The sequence below is a fragment of the Pristis pectinata genome, chromosome 11 (genome assembly GCF_009764475.1).
Source record: "Pristis pectinata isolate sPriPec2 chromosome 11, sPriPec2.1.pri, whole genome shotgun sequence".
Classification (NCBI taxonomy): domain Eukaryota; kingdom Metazoa; phylum Chordata; class Chondrichthyes; order Rhinopristiformes; family Pristidae; genus Pristis; species Pristis pectinata.
Window position 1 is genome coordinate 41,668,453 of NC_067415.1, and position 18,603 is coordinate 41,687,055.

At 38.8% G+C, this 18,603-nt stretch overlaps 1 protein-coding gene across 1 annotated transcript in view; it reads right to left on the reverse strand.

Moving 5' to 3' along the window:
• The window catches only part of tenm4 (teneurin transmembrane protein 4), a 1,444,950-nt gene extending 1,431,088 nt beyond the window's left edge, over positions 1-13,862 (reverse strand). The window contains 1 exon segment of the mRNA XM_052026216.1: positions 13,798-13,862. The gene's annotated coding sequence lies outside the window, so the exon portion shown is untranslated.
• Between the last annotated feature and the right edge of the window lie 4,741 nt (positions 13,863-18,603).

An 18,603-nucleotide genomic window follows, 5' to 3' on the forward strand; every position in this document is an offset into this window, starting at 1 on the left:
TTGAGAATGTTTGAGGTTCAAGTGTGAAGATGAGCTATTGTGAATTTGTTAATCCCTAGCCCAATTTTATTTGGGTTACCACAAATATCAACCTGGTGAGGAATTAGTTAATACAAACAATGAATGACATTCAGGATTTTAACTCAACTCCGAACATACTATGAAGATTCCAGTGCACATTATGAATTTTTTTTTAAAAAATGCTTTTTTCCCTTATTTTCAACTGCTATACATTTTGAAACCGCAGTCATGCAATAGTCAGAGAGCACCTCCCAAACAGTGAATTCCACCACTAAAAAGGACAAGAGCAGTAAGCACATGAGACTGCAGATTCCCCTCCAACTTGTCTGCCATCGTGACTACATTTGAAATACATTGCCGGTCCTCCATCATCACTTGGTCTAGGTCATGCAACTCTCTAACCAACAGCACTGTGGGAGTACCTTTACCTCAGGGACTACATCAATTAAAGAAAATTGCTCTTCAAGGGCAAATTGGACAATAAGAGCTGACCTTGCCAGCAATGCCCAGGTCCCGAAGATGGATAAATAAAATATCCTGGGGCAACCTAACAATCTTTGCATTGTGCTGTGTAACGAATCATACTACCGCAAAATGTTACTTTATACACATGAAGAAAGTGACAGGCAATGAAACAATTCTTCCAATGAGCTGAAACGAAGATTAAAAGCCTTATAATGGGAGCTTTGCTAAATATCGTGCTCCTTTCTGTCATAAAATCTATGCTTGTCCTGGTGGTGTAATGATCGTAAAATTGGTCTTTAGTCGTCTCCAGTGCAATTTTCCAATATTTGTCGTCTGCCTCATGCAAATGCATTACAAAAAATACATAAGCAGCAATAAATCTTTTGTTGAAAATTGCGGAAGGAGTTTTGGGCTTGGCAAATAAAAGAACATTAGTTGAGTTAGCCATGACCATAATACATAATGTAAAGGACAGACAGTGGAGGTGGTGCTCTTCAGTGAGTCTTCTTGGAACATTGTTCTTTTGTATTATTCCATAAGTAAGTGTTGGAGGAGGAAAGTGTTGGAGAAACTGCCAAGTTACTTTGATTCTGCAACAATTCGTAAATAACTAATATATTTCTTGAGAAGATGAAGAGCACAATTGTAACCCTCCTGCCCTAATGTTAATGTCAATTGCTCAAAATATGCAACATTTATCATATTATCTGTGTAGATTGAGAATATTGTCCACTTGTCTATAAATATATATATAGAAAATGCTACAGTATCCAAATACTATCTGGACATTAAAGCAGGTAACTGCTGCCACCTTTGAATTATTGAAGGGAAAACAGATCTTCATTCAGGATAACTACTGAATTCAGCAGCCTAATCAACAATTTCATAGAGTTGGGCTGTTTTGACTCTTGATCTTTAGCCCATTAAACTCTAGACAACATTAATGCCGGACTCCTCTGTGAATAAATGGGCCACAGGACGAGCCTGGTAATTGATCATTACCACAGAGACCTATATAATGATGAGAGCAAAAGCAAAGGTTATAAGACCATTGGTCAATAAATGCTTTGCAGTACCTCAGACTTCATTATAAATATTCTGAAATTCATGATTTGCATTTTTTTGTTTTGCAGATGACCAACCTTTCACTACACATTAGCTTCTGCAGGTGGAGGACAGTGATGATATTTTTTGTACAGCAGTCAGATTACTCTGGATTCACTATAGAGTCCACCACATCAGGGTTGAGATTCCCAACCCGGAGATTAGAAAGAAAATAGTAAATACAGTTATTTACCCATTATTTTAATGCCTTGAATCACTTATTTAATGTTTTCAATTCTTTTTTCTTAAAATGATTTGGTGCACTGTTGAAAATTTTTTTTATATGTCTATGAATAACAGACATTTATAAACTCTGAAAAGGTTTCACTGACTTTTATGATGGTGTGGTTACCGCACCAACTTCCCCCCTCACCCCCCTTCATCCCCTTGGTTCCTGTGGAAAACTAAAAGGGACAGAGCCTCCAAAGTCCCCCAGCAAAAGGCCTAATTTGCACCAAGGCCTATCTATGCCCTGCTGCCAACTATGAGATTGGTAGGTCGATAATCTTTAGACCCACACATCTATCAAAGCACATGTGGGAAGAGCAGTGGAGGGAGAGTGAAATGCAATAAATCTGAGCAATGACCAAATTGATGATGATTCAACTCATTGCTGTTTTAGTGTTGAAAATAAGGAAACAGATTTGAAATAAAAAAAACATGCAGGAAACTCAACTGGTCAAGCTGCATCTTTGGAAATAGAAACAGAGTTAGTGTTTCAGGACAAAGACCCAGTTCTGAGGAAGGGTTTTCAACCTGAAGCATTAACTCTGCTGCTCTTTCCTCAAATGCTTCCTGACCTATTAACCTGCTAAATGTTTCCAGCATTGTTCCAATTACAAGGATTACAATAAAATTCTACCCCTCTGGTTATGTGGCTTAGATTCAGTCCAGGCAATTGCGTTGCAGCATCTAAGCTCCTTGTTGCTGCGTGAGAAGCGCACTCTTACTGAGCAATGTCATTCACCTGTAAATAAGCATCACTTGCATCGGTATGAAAGTCTCAATGATCTGAACAACATGTTGATTCACTGCCAATAGTCTCCAGAATATCATTGAACTGCTCCTGACATCACAACAGCAGCAAGCCATGAACAACTTATACTCTAAAGTCTGATAGAATCTCAAAAGATTTGGAAAAGAAACAACCATTTTTAATTGTATTAGTAAAACTTAAGGGAGAATATAGGAAGGGAGGACAAAGGTTTACTATGGCACAAAAATCAAAGAAAAGGAATTAATTTGGAGACACAAGAGACCGAAGATGCTGGAAATCTGAAGCAAACGCAAAGGAGCTGGAGGAAGTCAGCGGGTCAGGCAGCATCTATGGAGGGAAATGGATAAATCAACATTTCAGGTTGAGACCCTTTATCAGGACTGAATTAATTTCTTTTAAAAGGAATTAGTTTTATTGCAAAAAGAATAATCTCCAGGTTTTCAAAACGGACAGGAACCTGAATTTTCTGCTTGCTTTTACTTCTTCATGAAATCTATTTATGTCATGTCAAAATCTAATGTAAAATACATTCTCATGTTCAATGATAGGGGTTATTAAACAGTTTATATGAACAGAAGTAATAAAAATGCTCTTCTGCCTTCAGATGATCTACAGAGTAACCATTAATGAATTATTGAAGACAAACATTATGGAAAACTAAAAGCAGAATATTGCAAATACTGACACTCTGGAATAAAACAGACAATACTGAAATGCTCAGCAGGTCCGGTAGCATCAGTAGAAAGAGAGAAAGCTTCAAGGTTTCAGGTCAAAAACCCTTCACCTGATGAAGGGACTTCAACCTGACACCTTAAAATAAATCATGCCATTTAATGTATATCCAAAAATATCTACATAGCTGTGAAACTTTAAATATTTGCACTTTAGAAGGGAGCAAATTGTGCCAAAACTGTCTTTTTGGTTGAATATCAGGCCATTGCTACTGTTTAGTTTTAATGGTTTCAGAGGCATCCCAATATATATTTTGCATCACCTAATGTTTGTCAATTTGTTTCCAATAATGTTCTGAGAGGAAAAGGCTCTATTTTACAACAAAATGATGAAAGGTCATCAGCCTGGAACATTAACTTTGTTCTTTCCCCACATGATCTGCTATTTCCAGAATGGTCCTTTTTTAAAATTTCATTAGTGTCCAATTTTCTGACTCTCAACTCTCTGCCTTTAGATGCCAGACAAAACTCAATCCTAGGCATCTGCTGGTCAGACCACACTAGGGCACATGAAAGCCACAGAAACTGGACTGACATAACTAAAACACGTATTAAAGCTTCAACAGACAATAAAATGAATTACACGGGTAACCATTTTACCTTGAATATTTTTTACTGATCAACAAACAGTAAAGGCCTCATCAGGATGAGCTGCACAATTCCCACTTTGTTTGTAATCTGCACAGTAAACATGATTATTTGTATAGCGTGCACAAAGCATGCATGTTTAAAAATCCCATATGGATCAATGCTGGGATATAAATATTTGTTTTCTTCCTTGGATCCACAGATGACTTCAGAATTTCAAACTCCTTTTCAACAACCATCATGTATTGGCCCTGTGGGTCCACGTACATGAAAAGAATGCAGTCCATCTACCAGCAGTGAGGAAGAGCTTCATCACCAACTTTGGATTGCTAAGACTGAGCTGCAAAAATTAAAATCAATTTCCATCATCTTTCTGACTGTACGGAGGGACCACATTGAGGAGTAACTAACAAAAACAATTCACATCAAATCCAAACTTCTGCCAAAGAAACAGACCTGAACTAGTCAGGCTTCAAAACCACTGTTCTTTAATCCCAAAAGATACAATCGTAGATTTAATTATCATCTGCATTTTTTGTTTTGGAAATTTTATGAAATGGTTTCATATTTTATTTAGGTGCAGTTACATAATGCGCATCTCATAAACCTACTGTTTTTGAGGGTTATGCAACACCATCACAAAGCCAAGAAAAAAAATCAAATTTTAAAAGTCTTGCAATTTAAGTTGTAACACACCAGACTCAATCAATACAAATATATAAAAAACGTTGGTACTAAGTTTGTGATGGGTGCTGATAACTCAGAGGGATTCAAGTAAAGCTGGAACAAAAAAAAGCCAAAATGTTGCAGCAATTTAAGATTTTTTTTTGTGTGTTGAAGCTTCTACTAACCGGAAATATTTCCTTCACTTTTTGTTTTGCAGTGTAAATTTTTTTTTAATGAACAAGTGGGATTTCACAATTTTGTTACCAGATTCTGTCAGAAGCTTTGAAAAGTATAAAATTCTAAAGTCAAATTACAGAGAACAAATTTCCAATATACAAAATAGACACATTTGGCTTGAATTGGAATATCTTCAAATTCATCAGGCAGTTTTATACCAGGGCTAATACAACATGCATTAAGGACAGACCAAACTTTTTGTTTAAATGGAAGCGTGTTAGACTGCTGGTTTCTGAGGTGCAAGGTTTAGTTTTTAAATACAGGGTGGTTGATATCTGGAAATGCACTGTCAGAAAAGGTGGTGAAATCAGATATTATTACTGCATTTAAGAGGCATTTAAACAGATACTTAAATAGACAAGACAGGGAAGAATATAGTCCTAATGCAGGTAAATGAGATTAGTGTTGACAGGCATAAAGGACAGCATGGATATGGTGGGCTGAAGGGCTCATTTCTGAGCTGTATGACTATGAATCTATGAAGGTATTTGACAAAACTGAAGGTAGTTAGGCCAAAGGGCACTAACGTTCTGAAACCAATAACCACAACCTAGGTCTTTCTTTGTGTCATGACCAGCCAGCAGAAATCTTATCCCTGACTCAATCCCCATTGCCTTGAGTTTTACCAGGCCCCTCTCAATCATGGACTGCTTTATCGCTGAGTGTAGCCATCACCTCTGGAATTCAATTTTTTTTTCATGTTCGGACCAATACCATAAAATGGCCTGAACCGAGTGGTGCCGACTTGTAAATGTAATCAGGTACTGGTGAGAATGTACCATATGATAGAATTTGCCATGACACCTTCCATTACTTTGATATTGACAGTGAGTCAGATGATATAGTGATAATTATCCAGATTAGATTTATCTCATGTTTTTTTTGTGTGGATGAGATAGACCTGTGTTATTTTCCATTTTCTCAGGCATATGCCAGTTTTGCAGTTGAATTAGAAAAATATGGCCTGCTAGTTCTGGTTCACTTTAATCAGGCTATTGTCAAGGCCTGTAGACTTTGCTTTACCAGGTAATTTAGGGCATTTCTAAGGTAGAGTAAATTTGACTGGCTGAAGACAAGATTCTGTAATGACTGGGGCCTCAGAAGCAAACCAAGACAAATCACCCACTCAGCATTGTTGCCATTCTTCAGACATGCTTTTCTTGCCTAGGTGCTGAACTCAAGCATTACAAAGGATGAGATGTTCATGGAGCCTTTCCATCTGATTAGTTGTTCAATTATCCACCACCATTCACAATTGAATATGTGCCTCACATGAATTATATAATTAGCTTTAACAATGAGTAGATCATGTTGAATTATTGTAAATCTCACATTTCGAGCAGACAAATAAGGCCAATTCTTTTATAAAGCAGAATTAATTGGACAAAGATGTAGGAATGCACATTTGAAACACTGGATATTTTGTCAGGAGAAAGCATTTGCAATTTTGAAATAATCTGAGGATCAGACAGCATCTGAAGAAAGCTGCATTTCTGATGAAAGATCATTCAGCTGAAAAATACTCTTTACGTATAGACCTTTGTTTGTGACTTCCAACAGAACTCAATTGTCCATCAGGAAGTTTGTTTGCTTTTTCATTTGGAATTAATATATTAAATAATTTAGATACTTGCTTCTAACGTCAGTTAAAAGTTCATATTTTCTTAATCTGAACAGTGTCCAGAGTTGAAAGATGAAAAATGTTTAGATTTCAAAATTATATTTACTTTTCCTAACTGTCAAATAAAGGGACTTTTTTTGAATCAGTGAAAACATACGATAATAAATAGTGCATGATATTGGCTAAGCTTTATGAAGGACCCTGAATAAAGATCTGCACTTCATTTAAAATAAATAAATATTTAATGACATGCATCCATAATTCATGAATAACTCATGAATGTTCTTTTTTACTATTATGTTTTTTCCAACCTCAGTGGGAACCGGAAGTCAGGGTTTCGATAAGAGGGAATTCTCAGGTGAATTTACCTACCACCACTGCACTCATGACACCAAACATGATGATGTTAAGGAGAGGACTGTGGTCAATTATTTTTGATTATGGGTCATTACACAATAGCAGCTGGAGCATCAAGTGGTCTTCCTGTTCAAGAAGTTTAAGAATTCATGATAAGCAGGGTTCTTTTAATCCAGTCATGAAAACTGTCCTCTTTTATAACATAGAAATAAAATTGGAGAATATGCAGCAGTAAAGTGTAATTATCCACATTTTCTATTCCAATAGCTACCTGAAAGGCACATTTATAGGGCTGGTTGGATCACTTCCTCTGTTCACACACCAAAGAAAAACATTTTTCAATCAGAAAATGGAGCCATTATCTCCAGCAAGTGTTCCCAGAAGTTTGGGCAGAATACAGAAAAGTTAAAGTGACATTTTGGTTATTACATCATTTGCTTATTTTACTTCCCCACTTCAGAAAAGGTCCAACTAAAGTGTGCTTAACTCCTATTACAGGAATCTACAAATTGATTTCTTCTGCAATGGTAATGCATTTGAATTAGAGGAACATTAACATTACTATAACATAGATAAAAAGACAATAGTGTAAATAAAGAAAGGTATAATGGATGATGATAAAAATTGCAATGCATTAGCATGCTCATGTGAAATATGTTTCTACCCACTTGAATCCTGGTTCCTTTAGGTTATTTTAATACCTGCTGTCTCAGCACATATGGAATAAGCTGATCATAGCACGAAAGAACCTCATTTGCTCTTGGATCACGATTAAAAAGCTGTCCAGATACTGTCAGTATTATTTACAGCAGGAAATGGAAATGTTAGAATGAACTCAAGTGCACTGTAGCATATTGCATGCATGCTCCCTCATTTTAACAGTCATAGCAGTGTGAATGCAAACCAGCCAAACTTGGACTATCATTGCTACTGCTGTACGACAATGCTGAACACCTAAAGAGATCCCTCAATATTCTAACATTAAATCTGCTGTCCAAATGAATATTTTAAAATGTTCTCAAAGAAAAGCTGACACCTATTTTCTTTTGAAAAACAATTAAAAACTTGTTTCGATATTTCATTATGTCAGATAGAATCTGATACATGAGATTGTGCAGATCTGCAAAATTAAGGAAATTCTACGGCGGGTGACAGATTACAAAGACTATTTGTTTATTTATAACACTAAGTTAAATCAATAATGAGCAAATACATGCTTTGCACTGTTCAACAAACACAGCAACTTGAACATTAAACCTGCAGGTACTGCATACTGAAAAGAATATGATTTTACACTGGTGCTGAACCCAGACTGCTGCCTGGAACTGACACCCATGCTCTCCACCCCTCCGCACATACAGGAGCCGCATATTAAAATACTTTCAATTCAGCAAAATCTTTACACTAAAGTGAAAACAAAACATTATAGTTTCTTGTTCTGCTGGACAAGAATTCCAGTTGAAAATACTCAGGTCTTCTGTCCTAAAATCCAGATGGAGTCCAGCAATGGCAGCTGCCAGGATTGACATTGGATCTGCACACAGTCAGGCTGGTGGATTTGAAACATCAAACAAAGAGGGAATTGCCCAATTTCTCTGCATTGGTTTTTATTTACAGGACAAGTGCATCACTGGAAAGTTAGCCTTTGTCGCCACAAATTGCCCTCAAGGTGATGGTGAGCCACCTTCTTGAACCACTGCAGTAGTCTGAAGGTACTCCATCCCACAGAGCTGTTGTGGAGCAATTTAGAACCACCAGCAATATATTTTCAGATCAGAATAGTGTGCATCTTGGAGGTGGTACCATACCCATTCACCCAGAGTCCTTGTCCTTGGTGGCAGAGTTGTGGGTTTGAGAGGTGCTGTTGGAGTAGCTGACATGAGCAACTGCAGTGTATTTAGCAGATGATGCACAATGTAATCACAGTAAGAACTAGATGGAGAGAAAGAATATTTGGACAAGAACTTGACCACATTCAAGTGACCTGCTTTGTCCAAGATGTCATTGAGGTACCTGCATGTTGTTAGAGCTACACTCCATCTAGGCAAGTAGAAAGGATTTCATTACACTTAACTTGTGCCTTGTAGATGGTGAAAAGGCTTTGGGGCATCAGGAGGCAAGTAATTTGCCACAGGATACCCAGCCTCTGATTGGCTCTTGTACCAGCAGTTTATGGCTGATCTAATTGGATTTGTCAGAGGACACATACTGGGTGTTGAGCATGGGAGACTCAGGATGGTAATTCTACTGTAGGTCATGGGTAAGTGTTGTTTGGAGTGCCTCTTATTGATCTCTTGGTCATTGCTTGGCACTTATTTAGCATAAAACATTACTGGCCATTTATCAGTCTATTCCTGAATGTTGTTTAGGTCTTACTGCATGCAGCTGAGGACTACTTAATTCAGAGTTTCAAACAGAATTGAACATTGCGCAGAGAACATCCCCACTTCCAATGTAATGTTACAAGGATGAGCACTGATAAAGCAGCTGTATATGGGCTAAAAGGAACTCTGCAGCATTACCCTGGGGCTGTTATTGCCCTCCAACCACCACAACCATCTTTTGAGTGAGACAACTCCATTGATACAAGACAGAAGACACTGGAATCTGGAGCAACAAGTGATCTGCTGGAGGAACTCAGTGCATAAAACAGCGTGTGCAGGGAAGAAGGAATGGATTCCTACCACCTCTTCCCTCCCACCACCCCCCAACCACCAGTTGCTGCTCGACCTGCCGAGTTCCTCTAGCAGATTGTTTGTTGCTCCATTGATTCGTGTTACCAAGGTTCCTTGGTAACCCAGTCAAACACTGTCAAATTACGCCATGATATTAAGGTAAATTGTGCAGGTAAAACACAGACTGAACATCATTAAGTTCATTTGATACCATTCCAACACTTTGCCATAGATTGATGGAGTGTTAATTCAACTAATAGTTTTTCTTTTATTTCCTTGTTTTTATGAACAGGATATACTTGATCTATTTTCCACATTGTCAATGTTGTGACTTTACTCAACAGCATGGCTAGGGGCTTGGCTAGTTCCACAGCATGTCATCAGTATTGCAGCTGGATGTTGTCTGGTCCTATAGCCTGTCATAAAAATTATTTCTTATTATAATGAGGACTGAACCACACTGACCAAACACCAGCTGAGGTGCTTTGGGATCTCATGGGGAAGACAGGATAGATCTTCTTGAGGAAGGTGGTTGTGAATGCCTTATCCATGTCATAAGCTGTACCCACCATCACCAAGCACGAGGATGTTCTTGGAGCCTTCCCTCCTGCCGCCTGCCTGCCACCAGCCCCACCGCCCCCCCCCCCCCCCCCCAATAAGCTGTTTAAGGACTTCCCACCATTCTGATTCATTGCTTGCAGGATCGATCAGTTCTATTTACAGCATGCTGATTTTGCTTTCTAGTGCTTGGCATGTTGTCATTTAACTTTCAGTTACCTCTGATGCTGTTCTCAGTACATCCTTCTGTGCTCTTCATTGAGCTAGCTTTGATGGTAATGATAAAGCAACAGATTTGCCAAGCCAGGAGGTTACAGATTCGCCAAGCCAGGTGGTTACAGATTCTAGTTCTGCTGCTGTTGATGAGATACACATGGTCACTTCTATCAAATCTGTCACAGATATTTCCATCTGCAGCAGGTGAATTGGTGAGAAGGACATGTAGGTTTATACCTCATGTTGTGTCACTCACTTCTTACCAGAGACCTCAGACAGCTACACCTTTTAGAACTTGGCCAGCTCAGTCAGTAATCACACTACCAAGCTACACTTCGTAATAAACATTGAAGACCCTCCAGGTACATTCTGTGCCCTTCCTGCTATCAGTGTTTTTTTCCCCCCAAAATGGAGAAGCACTAATTCACCAGCTGAGGGAGGATGATTGGTAGTAATCAGGAGGTGGTTTCTTTGCCCACGTTTGACTCAATGCCTTGATGTACTCAAGTTTTCACAATGACAGGGTCTCAGGAAACTTCCTGCCATTTAATCATTGTTACACCTTCTTGTTCAATAGCACAATCCAAAAAAATAATAAAAGCATCTTTTAATCTGGATCAAATGTTTGTTCCTTTTGTAAATGTTTGTTTTGTGCCAGTTTTTCCTGAAGGGAGATTAAGAACATACGTGGAAATGAAACTTGATACAATTAATCAAGTTGTTTTAATTCTTGTTAGGTCACTGTGCATAACAGCAATTGGGATCTCACTTTTTTTTAAAAAAAATGATGCGTCTTCAAATAGGCTGAAAATAATGAACAAATTATGTTATCCTCCAGCTAGTCACCTTCCTTGGCTGGAAGCTGTGTAGCTCAGCTCTCCAGCTTCCCATCCCTCTTATTGCTTTGTGCTATCTGGTAGAATGCTGCTTCAAGAGGCCAAACTGTGTCAGTCAGTGTCTAGGCTCTGTTTTGAAGCCTATGAATAAGCAGTTAGCATAATGCTATTACAGCACCAACGACCCGGGTTCAATTCTGGCCACCGTCTGTAAGGAATTTGTACGTTCTCCCCATGTCTGCATTGGTTTCCTGCAGGTGTTCTGGTTTCCTCCCACATTCCAAAGGCATAAGGGTTAGGAAGTTGTGGGCATGCTATGTTGGCACCAGAAGAGTGGCAACACTTGTGGGCTGCCCCCAGCACATACCATGCGAAAAGATGTATTTCAATGTAATGTACATGTGACTAATAAAGATACCTTATCTTAGAACTAAGAAATAGATGCAAGTAAAACAAACAGTGTTCCAACAGGGAATAAATCACCTCTTATTTGTAGTAAAATAATTAAAGACCTCTAGATGTTAGAAATCCAAGCTAACGAAGTGCTGGAAATACTCAACAGTTGGGAAGAGAAACAGTCAATGTTTCAGATCGAAGATCCTTCCTCAAAACTGTGAAGGAAGGGTGAGAGAAGAAGCTTGGTATGTTGCAGGGATGGTAGATGGCTCTGATAGGGTAAAACCAGCGTGACCATGGGTATAAGCTGTAAACAAGGTTGTCTGGCCAATGAGTGAATGAAAGCAGTTAGTGAGCAAGAATGTAGACAAAAGGTTGTAGGAATCGCAAAAGGCGGAACAGGAAGACATGCCCAGCAGGTCAGGCTAGGCAAGTTTTCCACTTCTGGAAAGAATTAGAACAAAACAATCTAAGCCAATATCAAAACAAACAACTGAGACAGAGAAATCAAGTTACTTGAAGTTGTAGAATTCAATATTGAGTCCAGAAGGCTGCAACATGCCCAGACAGATGAGGTATTGGTATATTATTGTCACTTGTACTGAGGTACAGTGAAAGACTTGTCTTGCATACCAATCATACAGGTCAATTACACAGTGCAGTAACATTGAGTTAGTACAGAGTGCATTGAGGTAGTACAGGTTAAAAACAATAACAGTAGAGAGTAAAGTGTCACAGCTACAGCAAAAGTGCAAATGCAATGTGCAAGGTAACAAGGTAGATCGTGAGGTCAGAGTCCATTTCATTGTATAAGGGAACTGTTCAATAGTCTTACCACAGTGGGATAGAAGCTGTCCTTAAGCCTGGCTGTACATGCTCTCAGGCTCCTGTATCTTCTGCCTGATGGAAGAGGTGTTGTTCCTCAAGCTTGTGTTGGGCCTAATAACTGTGCAGGAGGCCACAGACCAATAGGTCAGAATGGGAGTGGGATCAGGAATTAAAGTGGCAGATAGCAGGAAGCTCAGGGTTGCCCCTGCAGGCTGAATGCAGGGGTTCTGCAAAGCAGTCATCCAGTCTCCATTTGGTTTCTCTAATGTAGAGGAGACCACATTGTGAACACTGAATGCAGTACATTAGATTGGAAGAAGTGCAAGCAAATCACTACTTCACCTGGAAAGACCACAAGTCCATGGATGTGGGAAGGGAAAAGAAGCAAAGGAGAAATGTTGCATCACCTGTGGATGCAAAGGAAAGTATGCTAAGGGAAGTGGTTGGTGGGAACAGAAGAGTTAACCAGAAAGTGGTGAAGGGAATGATCCCTGCAAAAAAATATTGAAACAGGAGGAGAGGAAAAGATGTGAAAATTGCTGAGAAAATCTGTTAAATGCAAAGGCTGAATGGGTGGAAGGAGAGGATCAGGGGAACTCTTTGTTCTATCCCAAAAGAGAGGAAGTGAGATAGTTGTTTACTCATGACTCTTATTTGTAGAGCATGAGTAAGCAACTAAGCTATTTACTATACACTATCCCAGAGACATTCTTTTGACTAGAAGGGCATTAAACTTCATAACACAGCAGTTAAAGTAATCGCACATTAAAATCTCCTAAACTGAAAGCAGTCAAAGTAGCTAGAACTAGAGCAGAGTTTGTAAACTTTTGAGTACTGCTGGAACTTATTAGGTGTGTAAAAGGAAAACAGCTTTCATTTGATTAAAAATAGAGCAGGAGAAACAAGATGGGGTGTATTGTTTAAATATTTAAATAAGCCCTGGTGGCATACCAATATGAAGTTTGCCAACAAAATATACACTACTATCGTCCAATAGTTCAAAGTTGCATTTTAACCTGCATTCTTAACTATGATGTGTTTGCAAAAGAACTCAGTCTGAAATGCATCACTTCATGAAGTTAAAGAAACTCTTCTGCACAAAAATAATGAACAGTAATAGCCTTAAAACTGATATAGTGTCTGCTCTTGTGTACACAGTAAATTGAACATTAGAATTTCCACAGTTTGTCAAAGTCCAGACCTTCCACAAAGCAGCAAACCACCCAAGTTCTTGCTAAACTCACACTCACTCAAAGCTGGTTCCCAAGGGTGGATTTCTGCAAGTGACCTGGTTCCAGCTGATCAGAAAATTGCTTTAAGAAACAGTTAAACTACTCCCTGTTTTATAACCGATAGGACTGCCAAAGAAATTAAACATTTGTGAACATCTCTAATCGAAAAACTATGAAACATTAAATACTTCTAAAAGTCTCTTCTAAATGAGGAAAATCAGAATGTACTTGAAAGCTTTAATAACTACATAAAAAGAATTTGTACTAACCTTTCATCCATGCCCCATTGTCCTCCATTTTAATAAATGAACTCCCCAGCTGTGGCTGGTCCAAGTTGGTGCAGGCTCAATGGGCAAATTTCCCAGTGTAGCTGTTGAAAAATCTATGGAAGTTTACCCTGCCCTACTGGACTCACAAGCAGTTCACCTTTGGAGCACAATCAGTAAATCCCCAGTGATCAGCTGTGTGGGAGTGCTGAAAACTGGACAAATTGATGGCAAGTTCTCCACGACCAAACAATGTGTGTTTTCAATTAATGAATCAATTAATTGGGATATAGCCAGCATCCTTATTGTCATACACACAAATTATAATGGAACAAATTGCCTTTGATCATTGCCTAATTACTGGTTTAGTCATGGAATAATTACTAAACACAACACAGAAGCACAGACCCTTGTGATTTTAAAGCCCAGGTGTTTAACAAACCCTTCGCTTCAATAACAAAACAAAATGCTTGAAAGCATTAGACTACAATAGAACTTAAAGGAGCTTTAAATGCCTGAACACCCCAGGGCAATGTGCATTTACTGGAATTTTATTAACATAGATTACCTGACTCTACCAAGACTCAACAGAAAATCTGCATAAATTGCAACACTTAATTGGCAGCAATATAGAACTTTGATCAGAAGAAAGTACCAGTCATTTTTTGTACCTCAATATTCATTAACAGCCTCAAGGTACTCTTATTCACTTCACCAAATGTGATCAGTTTAAATTATGAAAAATATATTTGAACTTTGAGATTTTGCAGAGCATCTCAAGCATAATAGTAATATTAAAAGAAAAATCTGTAAAGAATTTTAGGAAGAGTTGCCCATATAAGAAGAAACAACCTTGTTAAAAGAAATTCTTAACGGAGGAACAAAGAGCCTGATCGTGTTTTGTTGTAGGCTGTAGTTTTGTAGGGAACCACCACCATTGTTTAATGAGTCTTCAAATTTGGCATCTATGCACATACTGGAAATCAAAGCTTCCCACTCTTGTTTCTGAACTTAGCACCGAGTCCAGGAGTGGAAATCAGAAGTAATGAGCTGAGGTACACTTTGTACCTGGCCCTTTAAGTTTCTGCCAGTGCATCAAGCGTCGGAATGGAGTCACCAACTTAATGGAAATGAAATGTTTTGTATCTTCTTTATTTTGCTTAATATTAATATTTTAATAACTTTACATCAGATAAGTGTTTTTAAATCAATGTGTTATTTTTAATTCTTAAATAGTTTTTAATGTTTGTAATAGTCTGATTGTTGGTGACTTTTAGAAATAGTTGAAAATATCTTTGATGTTGTGAGCTGCCAAAAGGCCATTCTGGGCAGTCAAGGACAGGGCCTCAGGTTCCGCCTCCTGAGGCCTGGTTGCCACTTACAGACTAGCCATCATCACAGGATGGCTGTGGTAGCAATGTCTCCCGATCAAATGGACCTGTGGCTTGCAGTTTAGTATGGCCGCAGGGACAATCCAGCTCATTGAGAATCTCAAATCAGACTCTCCTTGCAATGCTTTTCACCTTCACTAGTAAAGCTGTAAAGTTAATAATTGAGTATTGACCGGGGAATTTCTTGCCTTGCCAGTGATTCATTAATCAGGCGTTAATATACTGTCACTCCTCAGCACAGGCAGAATTTGTCCAGAAGCTTCAGTCAATGATTGTGGGCACAGTGCTGAAGCTAAATGAACTGATTACAAGTGAATATGGTGAGAGAAATGGGGATCCGTGTAGTTAAGAAAGGAACATTACACCATAAATGGATGGTGAAACCTAATGTTTGCCTTATTAATATAAAAGAAGTTGTCAAAATATTGTAATTTACAGTTTGTTAACTTTGTTTGTTTGAGATTGATGCACCACAATCTTGTCGGTGCTCACGTTAGAGAAGCCAAAGGTCAGTGTTAATTGCAAGGTCCCCCAAAGAGAACAGGCTTGTATTTGAAAGCATTATTGCACAAAACAATTCATGCCTTGAAATCGGGTCCTATAGTGCAACTTATTTCAGTGCTACAGAATTGAAATGTATGTACCACAAAACAAGATACAATGATGATAATTATTGGGTCATTTCACATCACTCCAGAAATTCAACCAGGCATTTCAAGATTTAACTTGTGTTTGCCGGGACAAAGCAGTCCACATTGCCCTTGGTGTGAGAATGATTGGTACTCCCAATACAGTGGGATGTTGGGACCACACTCTGACCATTCATAAGGATGTTCAGTTATGTGTATGGGGTGTTTGGTGCAGGTTAGTGCATAATTTCTGTTTTCTTTGTATTAATTGTGAAGTCAAAGGCACTGGCCAATTTGCCCAAGCTTTCCTGCATATCACTTCAAGTTCAAGTTTAATGTCATGGGCATACATACTTAGAGTATAAATGCCATGAAAAATTAGCTTTTTGCAGCAGCAGAACAGTACATTAAAAACATGACAGATATAAATTACATAAACTTAAATTACCATAAAATTATACATAACTTGCATGACAAAATAAACAAAACTAAACATAATGACATTTGTGCAAGTTGAGGGAAATATAGTCTGAGGTAGAATTAGGGGTTTCCAGGTCTCACTTGATGGCAGTGGGGAAGAAGCTGTTGTTGAACCTTGAGGTGTGGGTTTTCAGGCTCTTGTACTTCCTGCCTGATGGCAGCACTGAGAAGAGGGCATAGCCCAGATGCTGGGGGCCCTTAACGATGGATGTCACCTTCCTGAGACATTGCCTCTTGTGGATGTCCTCGATGGTGGGGAGACCTGTACCCATGATGGAACTGGCTGAGTCCACCACTCTCTGTAGGCTCTTGTGTTCCTGTGCACTGGAGTTCCCATACCAGGTCGTGAAGCAACCAGTCATGATGCTTCTGAGCTTGCACTGAATGCAGAGTCATCAGTAAAGAAGGTGGTTTCTCAAACTTTGATTTTGGCCTAGAGTCTCTTTACATTAAAAAGAGCCCCATCAGTCCTATGTCTAATGTTGATTCTGCCTTCTTTATCAGGGTAGGCATCAGACAGCATTGCAGAAACATCATACTAAACAGAGTGGGGCAAGCACACATCCTCGTTTCATACCATTCGTAACCGGGAATGGGTAGGAAGACTCTGTCAACTATTATTCTGGCCATCATGGAGTTGTCAAACAATTGTGATGAACATTTCAGGGCGATCATGATCTTCCATAGGCTCTCACACCAAACAGTGTTGAAAGCTTCAGTGAGATTGAAAAATCATGGTGAACAAGCTACAGTTTTGATCTTGGCACTTCTCTTGGAGTTGTCTTGCTGAGAAGATCATGTCTACTGTTCAATGCCCTTCATGGAAACCAGATTAGCTTTTGGGAAGTTGGCCTCCCTCGGGTGAATGATCAGTCTATTCAACAGGACTCTGGCGAGGATTTTACCAGCAGTCAAGAGTAAGGAGATTCCTCTGTGATTATTGCAGACCATAAACAGATTTTAGAGCAGCATAGAAATTTATAGAGTCTTTCTGATCAGCATAGCTCTGTATTGCATCTTGTGGAGCTTTGTTTGGACGCTTCTGCAAATGTTGGAAAAAGCATCCTTTTTAGAAATGGATGTAGGATCACTGGTATGCTCTGTGAAGTTTGTGTTTCTTGTCAAGCAGACAGTCTGCCTACTATATACATGCACACTTTAGTTTGATTGCAACATTTAAAGTCCTCTTTGTGCAAGTGGGGCATCTTGGGTGAATGGCAATACAATGGTTTGTAGAGCAAAGAAGTATATATTCTATCTTTAATTGGATCAGATTTTAATAATACACTTTTAAGCAATGATTTCATCAGGGCTATAATGGATTGGAGGGGAATTGCAAAGATCACCGGGGTCTTGGGCTGTTAGCTTTTAAGGAACACTGGTATTTGCTTTCATTGGATGAAAGAAGACGGAACGTGTTTCACTTGTGCTCATGGTCCACTGTGGCCACCCAGAGACCTCTGTTGACATCCAGAGGACTTGTAGTGAACATCTGAAGTACTGTGGGCATGCACTAACTACTTAGAAAAAATTCCATTGAGTATTGTAGTCCCCTTTTGAGTATTGAGAAGTTGCCTTATTTGAACTCAATGGAACGCTGAATTCTACATTTGCTGAGGATGTATTGTAATAGAGATGGGCAAATATTCTGGCATTTTCTTGAATGCTATTGTGCAATCCATACAAAAGTCATCTTCAGGACAGTCACTGCCTCTCCTTCAGTAGAGAGACTGTCTATGATCATGTTTCTGCACGTTGTGCAGAAGTTGTGGACTTGATAGTGCAAAGGGCATCCTCCACCATGTTTTAATTTCAGATCAGAAATCCAAGAAGACTTTTATACGAACATGCAGGAAAGGGAACATTTTCCTGAAATTCTTGCATTTAAATGACAGGAGTCTGCGGGTTGTTTTGTAATTGAACATGATCCACTCTGAGTTTTTCAATTACAGTTAATTCAACTGATTCAAATGTTATGGAGCATCAGAGATGACTGAACATTCATCTCATTCTGCTCAGAGCAAATCCACCAGCTTGCCTTGGTGTTCCCAGCACTCGTTACATTTCATACAGTCAAATTACTTACATAGCATGAATGTTCCCAGACTTTAGTGTAAATGAAAATATTTAAATATACATGAAGATGGTTAGGTGTAACATAATTTATTGAGCATTTGTGAGCAGAAAAAGTTGCAGAGGTACAGGGAAATGAGGAGAGGGGGAATAAGACCAATAAGATTGCTCCCCTGGGAGTCAGCACAAACCTGATATAATAAAATTATATGCAACCATAATAAATTAAAAATCCT